Below are 18,415 nucleotides of genomic sequence, written 5' to 3'. Positions count from 1 at the left end.
GTCTTTTTTCCATTACATGTTTCGTTCAGATGCTTGTTGCTTTTCTCCCTGTGCTTCAGCATTCCTAGGAGAGAATTCAGCAGTGCAGCATCCTCTCCGAGCTCTATGAGTTGATCGGCTTCCACCGCAAGTCCGCCTTCTTCAAGCGGGTGGCCCCCGTGCAGCGCGCGGCCCCCGGCATTACGGAGCCTGGCGGGAAGGTCTGCTACCGACTCCTTCTGCAGACGCTTCCTGGCTACAGTCTGTCGCTGGATCTGCAGGACTTCAGCAAAGGTGTCGGAACTAAAACATTGCTTCAGTCCCATTAACCATGCCTGGTTTGGGCCCTGCTGTCCTGTCTCATCAGGGTGAATTCTGATTCGTTTAGAATAGGGCTCAGCAGACTTTTTCTGTCAAGGGCTTGGGAGTAAATATTTCAGGGTCTGCAAACCTCCTGATCTCTGGTGCAGCTGCTCAGCTCTGCTGTTCAGACGCCAGAGCATCCGGACATTCCACACACCCACAGAGCTTTATTAACAGCGGTGTCTGGGGCTGGATTCAGTGTATGAACTGCAGTTTGTCCCCACAGCCTCCTCACTATTGACGCCTGCAACAGAGCATGCATTTGCGACAATGGGTGAACCTGCACTGACACGTCATCATCACCCAGAGCCCAGACTTAACACTAGGATTTACACTTGGTGGTGTGCACTCTGTGGGTTTGGACAGATGTGCAATGACATGTATCCACCGTCACAGCATCATACAGAGTAGTCTGTCTTAGTGACCTTAAAATGCTCCGTGCTGCACCTCATTCATTGCTCCTTCCCCTCTAGCCTCTGACAGCCACTGATCTTTTAGTCTCTGTGGTTTTCCCTTTCCCAGAACACCATACAGTTGGAATCAGACAGTTGCGGAACCTTCCCAGATTGGCTTCTTTCCCTTAGTAATATGCATTTAAGGTTCCTCCATGTCTTTCCATGCCTTGATAACTCATTTCATTTTAGCACCAAATAATAGTCCATTTTCTGGCTGGACCACAGTTTATCCATTCACCTACTGAAGAACAGCTTAGTTGCTTCTGAGTTCTGGTGATTATGAATAAAGCTGCTATTAACATCTGTATGCAGTTTTGTGTGTGGACATAAGTTTCCATTTCGTCGAGTAAACACCAAGGAGCACAGTTGCCGGATCATGTGTTAGGAGTACGTTTAGTTTTGTAAAAAATTGCCAGATCGTCTTCCAAAGTATCTGGGCCATTTTACATTCCCACCAGCAATGCATGAGAATTCCTTATGCTCCACATCCTCACCAGCATTTGGTGCTGTCAGTGTTCAGAGTTTTGGCAGTTCTGACAGTTGTGCAGTGGTACCTCGCTGTTTCAGTCTGCATCCCCTTGATGACAGATGCTGTGGAGCATCTTTCCATAGACTTCTTTGGCATCTAGATTTTTTCTTTGATGAGATCTGTGTCAGGAATTTTGCTCATTTTTTAATCAGGTTGTTCATCCTTCTTGTTGAGTTTAAAGAGATTTTGGTATATTCTGGATATCAGCCCTTTATCAATGTGTCCCTGCCCTTCACCTGCAGCACCGGAGTTGTCCTTTGGGTCTCAGTGGAGTGTCAGCTCTTCAAAGAGGTTCCCTGTCTTCCCTCAGCCTAAATACTGTCCTTGTATTTTTCACTTTCATTGACTCATTTTGTTCTTTTTAAATAGCATTTCCCATAATTTGTAAGTATATTAAAAAAAAGGGCAATGATTGAACACCACCTCCCCACCAGGCTGTGTGCCCTGTGAGAGCAGAGGCCCTGTCCCCACTCACCATTTCCCATGACAGCACATGGCACATGTCCATGTAAAAGTGTGTAACGTGGGGCCAAACCTGATGAGCAGCTATGATGACATGTGTTGGCTACCATTTATTGAGTAGACTTTGTTTCTGATGTATATTATTAAATCACATGAATTAAACTTGTTTGTTTTGAAAAATAAAACAACAAAGCCCACCTCCATTTGATTGGTACTTTCTACTTAGCCTTCTGACACAGGAGGGGATGTTCACAATCATTTTCTGGAGGAGGTTGGGGAGGTAAAGTAAGAGAGTGAGATCAAATAAAGTAAAAATGATAACTATCAGTTGGCTTTATTTTCACTAAGACATAAAAGTTAATTTAAACCCTATCTCAGCTGTTGTTCTGTTGTTTTAAACATTTCTCATAGAATTAAATGGAAGCCCACTAAACCCTGAAAGGGAAATTGTGTGCTCAGGTCCTGAAAAGTGTTTATGTCTATTTCTTGAAATGCACATTTTCCCTGCTGGTTAAAGAAATTCGAGGCGGGAACACAGCCGTGCGCTGTGTGTCTGCCGGCTTCACGGGCTGCTCACTGTCATTTTCATTTTCTTGTGTTGCAGTTTATGAAGGTTTTCCCATGAGATATATTGCTCAGCCTTTTCCTGAATGAAGGATTGAATTTTCCACAGGAAATCTTATGAAAGAGAGTGACAAGGCACATGGGTTTCCCAAAAAGGAATACTTGATGTAATAAACTCTCACTATGGTGAATCTTTTTTAATACAAGCCAGTTGAAAATTTTATCACTAGGTCATAGGCCACAAATCTGTCTTAAGAATAAAAAGATTCAAATTTTATAGAAGAAGCAGTTTGAATCAAGTAGAAATTATGATTTGTACACTAGTTGGTGTTAGAAATTATACTCAGTCTTATCATAATTGCCTGTGGTAGGAACTGGATTATTATTTATTTATTAAAAAAAAATCCACTAGGTGCTATTTGCCCCATTCTTGATGCAGCAGTGCTGAGGTTAGTTAAGTTGGGCCATTTAGGATTGTTAGCTAGGTTTTCCGGACATTGATTTCAGCCTCTTTATCTTTTTTACAATCTCTTCTTTTGTATCGGCCTTTGGTCTTTTGACAACGTGGAAATACTGCACGGATCTGCCTTTCCCTTTTTTCCTGTCTTTGTGGGAAAAGATTTCTGAAAGACAAACTACTAGGATATTAAGGATTTTGTGTGGGGTAAGTTTGTTCAGTTCTAAGGATTTCAATTAATACGCATTAATACTTGCTATTCAGCTAATGACAGTAAAATTATAAACTAACTTAAGTATACATGAGTAAGTATAGTACAATAAGCCAATCACCCAGATTAAGGAATTCACAAACTTTTCCATATTTCCTTTATTCAGACCTTTGTTCTTTTATTTGTCCTTTGTTGAAGTATTTGACAGCAAATCCAAGAAGACATGTCATTTTACCCTATGTGCTCAAGTAGGCATGTCTGAAAAATGAGGGCCTTTTTTTGATCAGGTTTTTCCATTTGACCCATGTGCTCATTAAGTACCAGCTTTATCATGCATCTCACTAGGCATTAGGGATCCTTGGGGCAATGAGACAGTCCTGGCTCCCAAGGAAGTAAGGGCTGATGGAAGAAACCAACACAGGAGCTTGGGTGCCTCACTTAAGGTCCATACTGGATGACACCAATTGGACAAAATTTGTGCACAATACAGTAGGATTCACAGAAGGGACTGGTCAGACTTGTAGGGCAGGCCGTGAGAGAGGCGGTCAGCAGGGCTACAAGAGGAGGACTCATTTGATCAGAATCTGAAATCCTTTCTGCCAACCTTTCTACCAAGCCCCCAAGGCCATCACAAACAACCCTGTGCTGTAACTGTTTTTGATTCCAGTTACCACATCTCCTTCAGGAAGGATTTTAAGGTGGAAAATATTTAAAATCCGTAATTGTTGCCAGAAGGGACATAGAACAAGGAACATGTAAACAACACAAATGTCCATCAGCACATGACTGGATAAAGACGAGGTGATACATATATACAATGGAATACTACTCACCCATAAAAGATGCCATTTGCAGCAACATGGATGGACCTGAAGACTGTCATTCTAAGTGAAGTGGGGTGGAAAGAGAAAGAAAAATGCCATATGACTTCATTTATGGGGAATCTAAAATTAATAGCAATAATAATAAGACCACAAATGAACTAAATATTGTTTTGATTTCTTGAATATATGCAAGCACATCTGACCGTCCTTTGTGATTGGATTACCATATTCTGTTTATTCTTTTGTAGATGTCCTTATTCCTCTGGTAACTAATTTTAAAAATCTAAAGCTCTAATCTGTTCTTATGAAACAATAATTAGTACATATATGTAAACTAAAAAATGCAGTATGCTCTATACATGTATTTACATGCAATATGTGTATGTGAAGTTGAACTGTAAAAATTCTACCTGATAAAACTGAAAAAGGAAAAAAATAAAAAATTTATTTTAAAAAAACACCCCTCTTTAGATATTAAAACGTTCATTTCTGAGATTCTGTGAAAGACAGCATGGAAGTAGGTTTTTAAGATTTTCTCCTTGCTCCTCGGTGAGCAGCCTGGGCTGCACAGCTTGGCCGCCACAGGCGCCCAGGACTTGCCGGCTTGCTCCTCACTTGTTGGGAGGAAGATTAGCTGCTTCAGGAATATTTATGTTCTTAGAAGTTGCTGAAAACCCCACAGAGCTTCTGTTTACATGGAGTGTATCTGTCAATATACCCCATTATAGAAATTAGAACAGAAAATTTAAACCCAAGAACTGACAAGCACACGCTGCCCCAGCACGTGTTCAAAGTAGTGCTGCCACGGTGGCGTGTGTTGGTTCTAGAAAAAATGCACCATACAGTCAAGAATGAGGGTGAACCCACAGATCTCATCTCAGCAATGCTATGAAGAGGTGGGACCCAAAGCCCCTAAAACAGTGCTGAAGTCCCCAGAAGTCCCAGAACACACAGAGCCATGGGACCAAGAATCCAGTGTCTCATGGATCATCAGCTGTGGAGACCGCGTCCTGGGTCAGGAGGAGTAGAATTAGGGACAGAAAGCACACAGTCCTATTGACAGCAAAGCTTTAAAGGTTTTGAATTGACTGAAAGTTTGGCAAAGATTTGCATTTAGACTACTACATTTCCTCTCCTGGAGACGTTAGAAGGAAAACACTGATTAATAGAGGATGATTGTAATGGATTAATTATGATACTGATGACATGGGCTGTGAACACTAACCCTGCACTCAGTGTAGAATAAGCCTTTTATGTACACACTTCATTAGGTCTCCACACCCCTGCAACGTGGCATTAAGCACTCATACAACCATGAAACCAGTGACTATAAAACAGTCACAAGCCTTCCTCTCCAGCATGAGGTAGCAAAACCAGCAAGGATTTTCAATGACAAAAGCCAAAATCATATATTTTTGGGAAAGAAAGCAAATGAAACACTGAAGAACAATAAACCAAAAGAGCAGATGGAATGGAAAATTTTATTGAAGAAAGCAATGATTGATTCAATTAAAACAGCTAATGTCCCTGGTATAATTGAACCATCAATCCAAATTTTTGGAAAAGTGGGTTGTGAAATTACTGTTTCATTTAATATTGGAATTCTTATTTGGACCAATTTGATATGCACCACTGGTGTGAGGTTAGATATTTAGGTAAATAACAATATTCCTATTTTTTAAGTTAACAGGAAACATAACACAGGACTCCAGATTTAGGGAGAGAATGCAAAAAACTACTATCATATTCCATCCAGTAAGGACAAGTGTCCCTGCGTCACCAAAGCAATGAGAATTTGCACAAAGAAAACACAGTTCCAATTGTGACAAATACGAGACCGTGAGCCATGAGTTACGAGAACAAGCAACTGTTTAAATGCCATGGGCAAATTTTTTTTATCATCTTGAAAACATCACTGATGTTCTAGGTAAGAAAAAGAATTGTTTTACTAGCAAATCCAACTGACACGGGAGTTTTTCCAAGTGAGAAGGTGATTCCAAAAAGTGCAGTAAAATGAGTAAAGATGATCTGCGTAGTGACGGAGATGGTCTTAGACTAACCAGCACCACGATTCCCGGTTTTACACTTGCTCTCTGCTCATCACCTCTGACACAAGAACTCATCAAATGATTGTTTTTTCTTTAGGGAAAAAAAGATAAATAAAATCTAATTACAAGATGTGGTATGTAAAGCGGTAATGAAGTTTTCTAACCTTATAATGCAGCCAGTGTAATGTAGCACTTATTCGGGCACTAGAATTTTTTAATTTATTTCTTTTATACCCTATTTCTATCCTAAAGGAGACACTTAAAGTTTTCTACTTTATTCAACGTATCTTGTGAGGGTTGTGATATACACTGGTATGGCAGTTTTAAGAGATTCAAAATCGCCTCTTTGGTTGTGGTCAGGAAAGACAGGCTCCCTCACAGCTGCGACGGAGATGGAATCCCCGGAGTCAGCCTCCGGGCAGCTTCCGAACCGCATCTGCTTGCACTTGGCACAGGACACCATAAGCAAGTGTAACTCTGACAAGGAGATTTCCCCAGGGACTTGGGAGGTGCTCTAACATTCTGAAGCCACTTGTTTCCCAGTTAGGTAAGGGTTGGAAAAATAGTTTATTAGAAGTGACTCCCTTTGTATGTGCCTTTTGTCCTGAGTGGTCACTAATTAGCATAGAATATAAAATACCCCATAATATAAGAATTTAGGCAAAACATCTTTCCATCTACCTGTCTATTTGTTTATCATATTTATAGTTAGGTTACATTTTCTATGACGTTCATTTCCGGGCAACAGAAAAGAAAGGTTACAAAATATTTATTGTCAATAGGGGGGACTGGGTCTAAGGATTAAAAACCACTCCTGCTAACAATAAAAACCATATAATAATTTTAATCTCAGTTGCATCAGACCTTCCAGAATTACTCCTTCAATTTCACTGTTAAAACAGTAATGGAATCTCTGTTCTTCCAAGACTTGGGCCTGATCGCCACCCATCCAGACATCTGTCTGTGGGTCCCTACTTGTCCTCGAGGCCCCCGAACACACCTTATGGGGTGAACTTTCTTCAGTGTCCCTACTGTAGGGGAAACCAGGAAGTCCCAGGCACTAGCCAGGATTCACACCTACCTGCAAAAATCAAAGTCATGTGACTGAAACGGGACAACCCAGGTGGAGTTATAGGACTGAAAGCTCACCAAAAAACAGGTTTGGGGGCCTAACACAAGCCCTCCAGCTCCTAAAATGAAGAAGGACAGGGAGTCCCAATTAGCCACGAGACTGGGGGGCTTCATTACTCCATGAATAAATGATTTGTTCCAGTGCCACCTTTAGACAGGGAACCCCAGAGCCCAAACTTGGAAGCACCCCGTCCCCTCCCCTCTGAACAAATATTCTCTAAAGACACGTAGTGAGAGATGGGAGCCCCGATGAGCTCTGGAATAAGATGCAATCTGAAAGACTGCTGGTAACAAATGGTGTGGAGCTCGGGCAGCCCCCAGGGCCACCAGCCCTTCTGGTACCCACACTTCCATCCACAACAGTTTCTTCAGGATCCTTATGCACACATAACCATCAAACAAAAATGATTGCTTAGACATATTTTAAGAGAAATAACATGAGAATGCCAAATTCAAGACAAGTCAGAATCAAGACCCCAGAGTATTTACTGAATGAGATCTCACGTGTGCTCCACAGTGAGCTTTAAACCCTTAGGACACAGTCATGGAACAGTAGGCATTTTCTTTCTTTCCTCCAAGTTGGCTTTACTGCAAAACTCAAACACAGGAAGACTCTGGATCCCACCTCTACTACTTACACAAAGGGCTCATCTCACCATTTGGAGTGGGATCAGCGATGGTGCGGCCGGCTTCAATGTGCGCACTGCCGTGCCCAGCTCCCCGAGGAGCAGAGCTCCCCCCACGGGCACTGCAGTGCCTGCAAGAATCAGGTGTCTGATGAGTGAGCCTGGGGCGGGCAAGACAGGAAGCAAGCACCGCTTCCTCACACTCTGCAGGTGATCTCTGTGTCATCTTGAATAAATACAGTCAGCATTAAAGATGTTTGGCAAGAGGGTAAAAGTTAAGGCCTCCCCAAATCTCCTCGCATTCCTTTAGTGGGAGTCCTGTTAGAACACATGGTGACAAGAGACGCTGGCTTTACATGCGCACGTTGCCCTCAGGGCTGCAGGTGAGGCCACGGTGCTGCCTCTGCCCCACCTCCTGCCCTCGTCCCCCAGACCTCACAGGGGCCGCTGACTCATTTCTCTGACTTTCTCTCCTTGGTATTGCTGCTCTTCCAGCTTTTAAGAGCTCATAAGAACCTCACCAGAAAATCTTTAACAATGAAAGCAAATCAAATGAAATCAACCACAGAAACACACTGCCTTCATCATTACTTTACATTTTAGGAAGAAATTCTTGAAGACGACTCCCTGACCTGAAGGGATGAATGGAGGAGAAAAGAAAAGAAGACAAGCATTTTTGGCCCACAAAAAATGAAAGGTAACCAGATGGTGGCTAGTTTTAATTGCACCTCTCTGCCCGCCCCAATTTCACATGCCCCTCCCAACTCAACTCATCAGAAATCGACTGAAGGAGACGGCTTTGCAAATTTATTGGAAGCCAAAGAAATCGCTCCAGAAACAGTCTCCCAAACCCAGCGAGAACACTGTAAACTGACCAGTGCCAGGATCTGAATACTAAAACACACAGATTCAAACTCCGACACCCTCCCTGGTGGGTGTACTTACCGTGAAGGTGTTGCCGTGAAATTTGTCAGCATCCAACATATAAAAATGAATGGGACACCAGTTTTCAACATCACAGTCCCTCTGAAACAACTGGTAGTCAATTAGCGTTTGTCGGCAGCAAAAGTCGATTTTCTCCCCTGCACGTGGAGATCAACACACAGAAGAGACTGATGATCCCCGCTGCGAGTGTAGCTAAGTGTGTCTAAGCAAACTGGCTCCATCAGCCTCCTGATGAGCAGGGGAGTGTGTGAGCCGCGGGGCTCTGCAGACTAATGGCCAGGCATTGAGGGCGCTTCCTTACTTTGGGGAGAAAAACGCGGAAGCAGCACTCGCTGTAAATAAATTCTAATTAAAATTTCAGGTGCAGTTACTGCAGCATAACCCAGGCCAATAGATGAGGCTCCCTCCGTGCTGTCCAGTCATGTGAGCCAGGCTCATTATTGTACCTGTGTGTTTGGTTTAGCAAGTGAATCATGTCTGTTTTCTGGAAATTACATTAGGGTGGAAAACCTTCCAAACATGTTCATTTATTTGCTGTGGAATTTGTTTAATACTCTTAAGAACATTTACAATGACAACCTTCTTAAATAAGCATCTTTGCCCGAGAGACATTTCCAGGCACATGTGCCAAAACCTAGGACAACCCAGAAGCAAAATCAAATCCGTTTCAGCTGCACAGCACCACAGAATGCGTCCAGTTTGCGAGTCAACGATTTTTTTCTCCACACCCTTTTACACTTCTGCCCAAATTAATCAGCCTCTGCTTCTCTTGTATAGTGAGTATCGTATGACTCATCTTCTCTGCCTGTAAAATGGAAATGGGAGATAGTTCTACCCAATAAAATGTCATAGAACTAACCACCAAAATTATATATATTAAAAAAAAAAAAAGCCAGTGCTTTATGCTGTCCAGGGATATGAATCATTTATTTAATGTGTCAATTGTTACAAGAATAAACTTTTCTAAATGTAAAACCTCCTCAGAAATCTTCAAGTACTTTTCAAGAAAAATATCACAGAAAATTTCTGAAAAGTATTTAAAGGAAAACCATTTTTAACTGAATCATATTCTAGGCACACTGAATAAATTCTCTTTAGAGAACTCCTACTTTTTTTTTAAATAAATGACCTATAAAAATACACCCAGCATTAATCAGTAAATCTTCATTCCTTATTTTTAAAATTCTTAAGGCATGCTATTTTTCTTAAATCAAATGAGGAGGTATTCTCAAGCCAATGGACAACGGAATTACCTAAGAGGACATTATAAACCAGCAAGAGCAACTAGCACTTTGCCAAGCATTCTGCCTGAGAGTCACTCGTACCATCTCATTTTGACCTGACCACATGGAGGTGAGCTCCATCAGCCCATTTAACACATGAAGAAACTGAGGCTGTAGGTGGTCATGTTTCCAGTACTTGATGGAACCAGGATCCAAACCCGGATCTTTGTCTATAGAGCCTGCACCTTTACCAGATCACACTTAACATTTCTCACTCTTCAAATGCACTCAGTCCCCGAGGTAACACACCTTCCTTGCGTTTCTGAGAATTTTAGGAAGTACTGAATTACAAGGACTAAGAAGTCATTTGTGTGGGCTAATTTTTTATTTTCTGATTTTCCTGAATCAGCTGAGGCTGAATTCATACTACTTACGAGGAGAAGTCCTGAGGCAGAGGAGAGAGGGGAAGATAAGACAGACATAAACAATTTCAAGAGATCCAATTCATCAAGGAAGCAAAGTATTAAATAAACCACTTCAGCTACATGCTTGTCAATAAACCTTGGTGTCTCTGTCTCAGCCTGAAGGAGGGTAAGCCCTCCAACCCATCTGCCTTCCAGCCACTTACCCTGGATGATCTTGGTTCCCTCACCTGTGACACGTGTGTTCTCCAGGGAATCTTTGTAGAGATTAAATGATAAAAATATATGCAAAGGGGATACTTATTTGTTAGACAGTTGGCACTAAACAAATAATAAAATTATTTTATTTCATGAAAATGGGAGGTAGGTCTCCCAATTAAACATTCCTGATAGAATCCCAACAAGGACTTTAATTTATCTGCCAGAAATTGTAAAATAACTTTTCTTTTTTAAAGGCTGTATCCATTCCCCCTACTTTTTACCAATCCTGGCTGTTATCCTGAAAATCTATTCCCAGAACTTGGCATCCATCTCCCATATTTAAATCCTTAAAGTTTGAAATTATGATGAAGCTTGGGCACATAAAGATTCACACCATAATTCACAGAATAAACAAAGACCACAGGAACAGGGCCACTTCCAGACCCCATGTGCTCAGGACAGTCTCCAAACTTCATAAAATCAGATGCATGCTGTTTGAACAGAAAGAAAATTGAATGTGATCAAGGAGGCTGACATAGAGCACTGGCCGGCTCACGAGACGACTCCTTCACCCCTCATCTGACTTAAGTCATCTAACAGTTATCAGTTGACCTCTAACTAAAAGTAAAACAGGGGTAGGGTTGGAAAGTAACATTTTTTCCTACAATATATACATATTGTCAACTAAAAATTGGCACTTGTCATCTGCCTCTGATTTGATTAAGTCATGAGCCGCTGCAGCTGCTGACCTTGAACACCCTCTGAAAGTAGTTCAGGGTGGAGATCAGGAATGGGGCGCTCTGTGCTCTGGGAAAATGGGCAGAAAATCTTTCAGATAGTTAGACATTTTCAGGAAATTTTATGAGCCCAAATTCTTGCATCTCCTCCTATCTAGAAAAGCACTAAAATCATTAACAGAGACACCTGTTCCTCGAATAGCAGCAGCCTCTGACTTAACGTATACTTGACTGCACGTCAGCATTCAATGAAATCTCATATAATGCTGAACTCCCCCTCAAATTCAGAGCAGTTCCTCCGAGCTCTCTGAGATGCTGACACCTGGGCTCTGGTCCTCATTTTGCCCCAGATAAAACTTAACCCACAACTCTCACGTTGTGTGTTTTAACGACAGTACCACAAAAATTAAGCTTACATACTTGGACTCATAGTAAACTTTCAGTATCAAACATTTCTTGACTTAAATTACTTTTTAAAAGTAAATAATTATTCCATTTTTTAAATATAGCATCTTTAAATATAAAGTAACAGATATTTGTGAATCTTAGGAAAATATATTCTGGAAAAATTTTTAGCTAATTAATAAAAAAGCTATTGTGTGGAGTTATAGAAATTCAGAAGTGGAAAAGAATAGTATTGTAACTCAACTTCTTGTTTTAATTGCAGAGATCCCGAGGCCTCAATAGACACATAAATTTGCCTGATTTTATACACTGTCCTTTAACAGAAAGCCTAGAACTAAGATCCTGGTCTTTGAGAAACCAAGACTTGCTCTGCTTGTGCAGGGCTGAATCTGATGAAATTGGGTGGTGAGAAATAACCAGAATGTGGGGGGCTGGGCGAGGCAGTGGAGGAAAGGAGGGTCTCACCTGGTCGTGGGTGAGAAATAGGCTCCCACAGTGCTGGTGTGATGGGCATCCCCCAAGTGCCTGAAAACTACTATTTAGCACACCTGCCACCGAAACGCACACAAGCTGTTTAACTAAAAGGCTGACCAGGAGGCTTTCTCAGTGACACAACAAGCTATTTTCATGTAACTCTACAACTACAGGAAGAGAAAGAATAGAAAGCTGATATTAATTATTAATAATTTACACCAATAGCCAAGGAATTTCCAGGAGAAATATAAAGACTTGTTGGAAGTGTCATTATGTGAACTTACTGCCAATTCAATTGTCTTAAAAGTTGTTCTATAAATTATATTGTCCTTTGCTGTTAAAAATCACATTTGAAAGAAATAATGTTTCTTAACGGTGTTTCTGGAATTTTCTTCTATTTCCTAACACCAAATCTCAGAGCTTTAAAGAAATGGAGGGTTGGAATTTTGTCCACTCTTCTCTAGGCAATTTGTTGTTCCTTCAAAGAACAAGGGGGGAATCACACAGAAAAGCATTTGAACATCAGGCTGCTTACATTTCCTCTGGAAGTCTTGGAAAATAACGTGGAAATGAACAGCAGGACAGCAACCTGGCGGGAGGGTCACTGGCTAGAAGGTGAGAACAAATGTGTTCTCCAACGTGCTCTGGTAGCCACTAGTTTAAATGAACCGAGCAATTGTTCAAGCATACACGCACCTCTACGTGAAAATCTCAACCGTTACCAACCGCTCAGTGCAGCCCAAAGCAATGGGCGGACTGAAGAGGCCCCCGGCGGCTCATCGTGGTGTCTTACACCATGTGCAGGATGATCGGTTCCTCCCCGCGCACTCCCTCCCCTCCCCTCGAGGGAGAAGGCTGGTCCTGAGTTGAGCTTACCTCATAGCAAGCTGTCTCTCAGCCCTCTGTCTAAAGCAAGATAAAAGCAGGAAAGCTACCTGGGACTTTACAGAACCATCCCAAAAGGGAACTGAAGCACCTTTCTTCCCTCCTTTCTGCTGCCTGGAATGTGGACCTGATGGTTGACCCTCAGGCAGCCACTTTGGGCCATCAGGTTGATGGGCTGAAGATAACAGGCATCTTGTTCTCTGACCCAGGGGCCATCATGCAAACCAGCCCTGGGCTACCGATTGCTTGACTTCTTTATGTAAGAGGGAAATACAATTTTAGCATGTTTAAGCCACTGCTGTTATCTGGGGAACTAGGTGTTGTGCATTGCCATGGTAAGACCTAATAATAAAGTTCAATATTCACCAAAAACTCTTTACCAAATAGTTAATAAATGATAAAGAGATCTTGATTTTTGTTTTAATGCTATGAAATATAAATCAAGTTACAGCATATGCCAGTAAAACAAGACACTGTGGAGATAAACAAAACAGAGTTTGTAGAACAGAGACCCAAAGCATCCTCCTCTCCAAGGCACAGAAGGACAGCAGTGACTCTACGTGCCAAGAATGGAGTCACATGGGCTCCCTGTTTTCCTTGTCTTGGGTTATGTTTTGTTTCCAGCCTTGGGAAAAATGGATAAAACTGCTGGTCAAATCATTTCAGGAGCAGCTTCCATCCTGTAGAACCCCAGTCTCTTCCTTTCCTCTGCCTCCTGGAATGTTCTGACACAATATCAGTCCAGCCTTCTAAATTGAGCAAATGGGGCTCAATCAATCTGCTTTTAGACAGAGTTAAAAATAGACATTAAAAAGCATAACTAGGAAATCTTATCTTCCAGAGGTCATTGCACAGATGAAATAGGAGAATATCTGTGAATCACTCTGTAAACACTAAGTACAATACAAACAATATTAGTACTGATTCTATGTTAGATTCATCAATAAAGGAATACAGAACCCTTTCTTACCAGAAGGAAAAGGTGCTTTGTAATTATCTGTCACTTTAATTCTTCAAAAGTTTCTATAAATTTGATGTCTTTAAAAAAATCAATGCACATTAGGGACTAATTTTAAATCCTTCACATCCCCCGGTTTAACACATATCAAGAATGTTACCATTTCTAGGTATTTTATTTAGGAAAGCCTTTGGTATACATGTGGCACAGAGCACGGCAAATTGTCAGTATCACTCAGGATAGGAAAACCATGTTGGATACCCGAACTTGAGGACATGAAGGAGATGCCTGACATGTCCCACTGACCTTTCAAGCTATTCTTTTGCAAACACTTGTTTCTTCTTGGTCCAGAACAGACACGCATTTGTTGATGTGAGACCCTTTAAGTGAAAAGGTCAACCCATCATTGTCACTTTAGAGACTGAAATCTTACGCTCCTCATCCATGTGGACATAGCATCCTTACTGATTCCGAACATGAAAAATGACAATTGATGACATCTCAGGATGCTCCAATGCAGAGGTCCTCTGCTGCAGTGAGGAGGAAAGAGTCGTGTGCTTCAAGATGTACTTAGTGTATTTAGCTCACTTGGCAAGACACGGCAACTTGTCTAAGCTAAATCTTAAAAGTGGCGAATAGAGACAACATCCATGGCAAAGGGCATTCGGAGGCTAATTCCTTGGCCTCACTTCAACGCTTCTCAAGAGCCGTGGGCAATACCTTGAGAAAGGCAGCAACGTGGTACCCAAGTCTTCAAAAAGCTGCACCTCCACTAGTTGACAGTAAAGCAAGTGTCATCTGGCTCAACAGATCTCCCTGTGTCTCTACAGTGTATGGCTACATTTTCTTAATTTTCTCGGTTGGGGGACACTCCATTTTTGAAAATCCCCCTCCCTGCAGTAGAAGTTCTTAGTTTCCCAATCAAAATGCAGGCTTGAAGGGGGGATAACAGAGCTGATAAAACATATATCACTATTTATTCCTTGATATATTATTGGCACATGGACTAAAAATCTTTGGGTCAGTTGGACATCAAGATCATATCTAATTTACACAATTGTCAACTGTCATTTTACTACCAGCTCCTGAAACACTCACGTGGTCACTAGGTTTTTTTTTCCTTCCCTTGACACTGGATTTGATGATTTCTAACAAGACACAATAGATTTTTGAAAAGAAATCTGGTTCACCTTTTGTTTTTAAACTAAATTTGTGTACCTGACCCTGACTTCACTCTAACATTCACAAAAAGCTATCCAAGGACACCCACTTTTGACATCATCTCTAGATGTCTCGAATACACTGCTGAGCTGATTCTTCCAGATCATTAAAATATATATGCACATTATGCTGTGGTCCTCTTCAATTTGTGGTGTTTTCAGTAATCATTACCTCTTTGGATACTTTATTACACATTTAACATTTCTTTATCCAATTCAGTTACATTAGTATATAAGATTTCAAAAGAACTGGTTTCTCAAAATGATGATATTTAACATCTATGGCCTTTTCTTAATCAAGTAATTCTATAAGGCTGTCAAGGACAGCAGTGGAAGTTGTGTGTGGTGACTGCTGCTTCAGAGTCTCCGGTCCTGCCCCATGATCTTGCAGGTGTTTACGCATCCTTGTGAATGTCAACACATCAGTCTATTAGGAGCTGAAATTAAACTACCTGGATGTTAATTTTTCTTTTAAAAACAATAAACTCAATTTACCCTACTAATTCTTTATTGTTTCTCATACTGAGGCTCACCACTTTTCCTAATATATATGTTTGGTGGGGAGGGGGCACAGCCCTGAAAGCCTGCAGACAGCACCCACTCTATAAGATTAACCAGAGGTGGCCGTGGATGTTGTGTGACTTCAGCCACTGAGCACGAGCACCTGCTGTCCCTCCAACTGTTCTGCCTCCATTGCTGACAGTCCTGAAGGTCACTGCCTCTTGTAAAATTCTACATTACAGTTCATATATTTTTAAAAGGTATCAAATTGTGAAAGTCGTCTATTGATTGTGTAAAATGGGGGGTACTTGCCTTTGCTCATTTCAGGCTAAACTAAGTCCAGAAGGACACACACACACACACACACACACACACACACACACACACTCAGTTCTGAGTGCCCCCAAAGAAAAGTTTGAAAGTCTTCGGGACAGTGGTGGCACTCAAACCTTTGGAATTTTGAGCTCTGTGAAAGTATCACTTATTCAGAAATTAAGCATTATAGATCTAGACCAACAGAATCAGGGTCCTCCACAAGTTACTTACCAGAGATTTTTTAAAGAAACTATCTTCCCTAAAATCCAATGATAAATCAAATATCCATGGAAAGAATATAGATCAGTAATATCAAGCAACAATTTCTACACTAATGCTGATTAGCCATCAGCCCAAACCAAAGGACATAGAAATAAGACACCTGGAGATAAAGAGATGGAAGAGAGGTATTAAAAAGCAAGAATATAAAAGAAGTAATGGCCCTATGGAAACCTGCTCATTTTTTTGAAATACTTGTTTAAAGGAACTCACTCTTGAGGATTGGTAATGCACCAAGAGGAAATCTAGCAGGGAAAAGAAGCAGAAGCAGGTCTCAGTTTTCTCCGAGGCTGATCCTAAATGAAAAAAAATTTCCTTGGCTTCCACAATACACAACCTGCATTGATGTCTAAGCAGAAGAGTGAGGATGAGAGAAAACCGAATATGTGTGGAAGCCACCCTTCACCAACACTGCTGGAAAAACAGAATTGTGGTGTTGGGGCACTGCCCGACCGATATATATAACAGCAGGAATAAGCTCTAACTAGGTATCTGAGCGAAAAATGCTTTTAGCTTTAAATCTACTCAAGTAAACATGCAGAGAAATCATGGTAAGTGCTTGAGATTTAGCCTTGCTGTTTAGGTGAGACAAAGGAATTCTTCTACACTTGTTCCATTTTGGAAACATATGTGAGTGGAAGCCAACTTTCACCTAGGTTTTTGAGAACCCAGTTTCTGGTCTCGGGGAATTACGGTACTTACTTATATAAGGTGAGGCACAAGCTCCAGTTGGCTTTTCCATTTCAAAGACCTTTTACTTGAAACCAGCTTTCAGAATCATGCTGAGAAATCAGAGTTAGTGTTTCTATATGTCACTCCACCTTTTATGCTGTATGAAAGAACTCCACACCACATGCTCAATTTTTAGATAATGTATGAGTTTGGAAGCTGTCCTTCAACTAGCTAATTGGGAACCCACAGTTTCTGGGGTAGGGAAACTACGCTACATACATATCTATGGGGATGTATTAGTACCAAAACGGTTTTTCACTGCAAACCGTGTTTACTTGCAACCGGCTCTGAAAAACACACTGAGAAATCAGAGTAAGTGTTTCTGTATGTCACTTAACCGTCAATGCTGGACGAAAGAACGCCTCTCCACATGATAACTTCTGACATTTGAATGTGTGTTGGAGGTGTCCTTCACCTTACTTGTTGGAAACCCAGAGTTTCTGGTCTAGGGGAACTAAGCTACTTACATATGTAACCGGAGGCAGTCGCTCCAACGCGGTTTTCCTAAGCAAACCACTTTTACTTTGAAACCAGCGTTAGTAAACACGCTGAGAAATCAGAGAATGTGTTTCTACATGTCACTCTGCCTTTTATGATGGATGAAAGAACGCCACTCCAAATGCTCTATTTTCAAATCTGTATATGTATGGAAGCCTTCTTTCACCTATTTGTTGGGAACCATAGTTTCAGGACTAGGGGAACTACGCTGCTTTCTTATATTTGGGGACGTCCTAGCACCAACTCTCATTTCCACTGCACACCGCTTTACTTGAAACCGGCTTTGAGAAACATGCTGAGAAATCAGAGATAGTGTTTCAGTATGTCACTTAACCTTCAATGCAGGATGAAAGAACGCCTCTCCACATGCTCACTTATGACAGCTGGATGAGTGTTGGGGACGTCCTTCACTTAAAATGTTGGAAAACAAGATTTTCTGGTCTAAGGGTACTACGCTGCTTACATATCTAAGAGGAGGCTCTCGCTCCAATGCAGTTTTCCACACAAACAGCTTTTACTTTTAAATCGGCGTTAGTAAACATGCTGAGAAATCAGAGAATGTGTTTCTACATGTCACTCTGCCTTTTATGCTGGGTGAAATAAGGCCTCTACACATGCTCTATTTTCAAATCTGTATATGTATGGAAGCCGTCCTTCACCTAGCTCGTTGGGAACCAACAGTTTCTGGACTAGGGAAACAACGCTGCTTTCATATATATGCGAACGAACTAGCACCAACTCTCATTTCCACTGCAAGACGTTTTTACTTGAAACGGATTTCAGAAACATGCTAAGAAATCAGAGTGAGTGTTTCAGTATGTCACTTAACCTTCAATGGTGGAAGAAGGAACGCCTCCCAACATGCTCACTTCTGACATCTAAATGTGAGTTGGAGCCATTCACATAACTTCTTCGAAAACAAGGGTTTCTGGTCTAGGGGAACTACGCTGCTTACATATCTAAGCAGAGGC

The 18,415-nt window shown here is 41.4% G+C and overlaps 1 long non-coding RNA gene across 1 annotated transcript in view; it reads left to right on the top strand.

The window, feature by feature from the left end:
- The window catches only part of LOC141578399 (uncharacterized), a 51,128-nt gene extending 50,024 nt beyond the window's left edge, over positions 1-1,104 (top strand). Inside the window, exon 5 of the long non-coding RNA XR_012508782.1 lies at positions 60-1,104. This is a non-coding gene — a long non-coding RNA (uncharacterized LOC141578399). The remainder of the gene's footprint in view (positions 1-59) is intronic.
- The last annotated feature ends 17,311 nt before the right edge of the window (positions 1,105-18,415 follow it).

The sequence above is a fragment of the Camelus bactrianus genome, chromosome 8 (genome assembly GCF_048773025.1).
Source record: "Camelus bactrianus isolate YW-2024 breed Bactrian camel chromosome 8, ASM4877302v1, whole genome shotgun sequence".
NCBI lineage: Eukaryota > Metazoa > Chordata > Mammalia > Artiodactyla > Camelidae > Camelus > Camelus bactrianus.
This window is presented reverse-complemented; position numbering and strand designations above follow the sequence as displayed.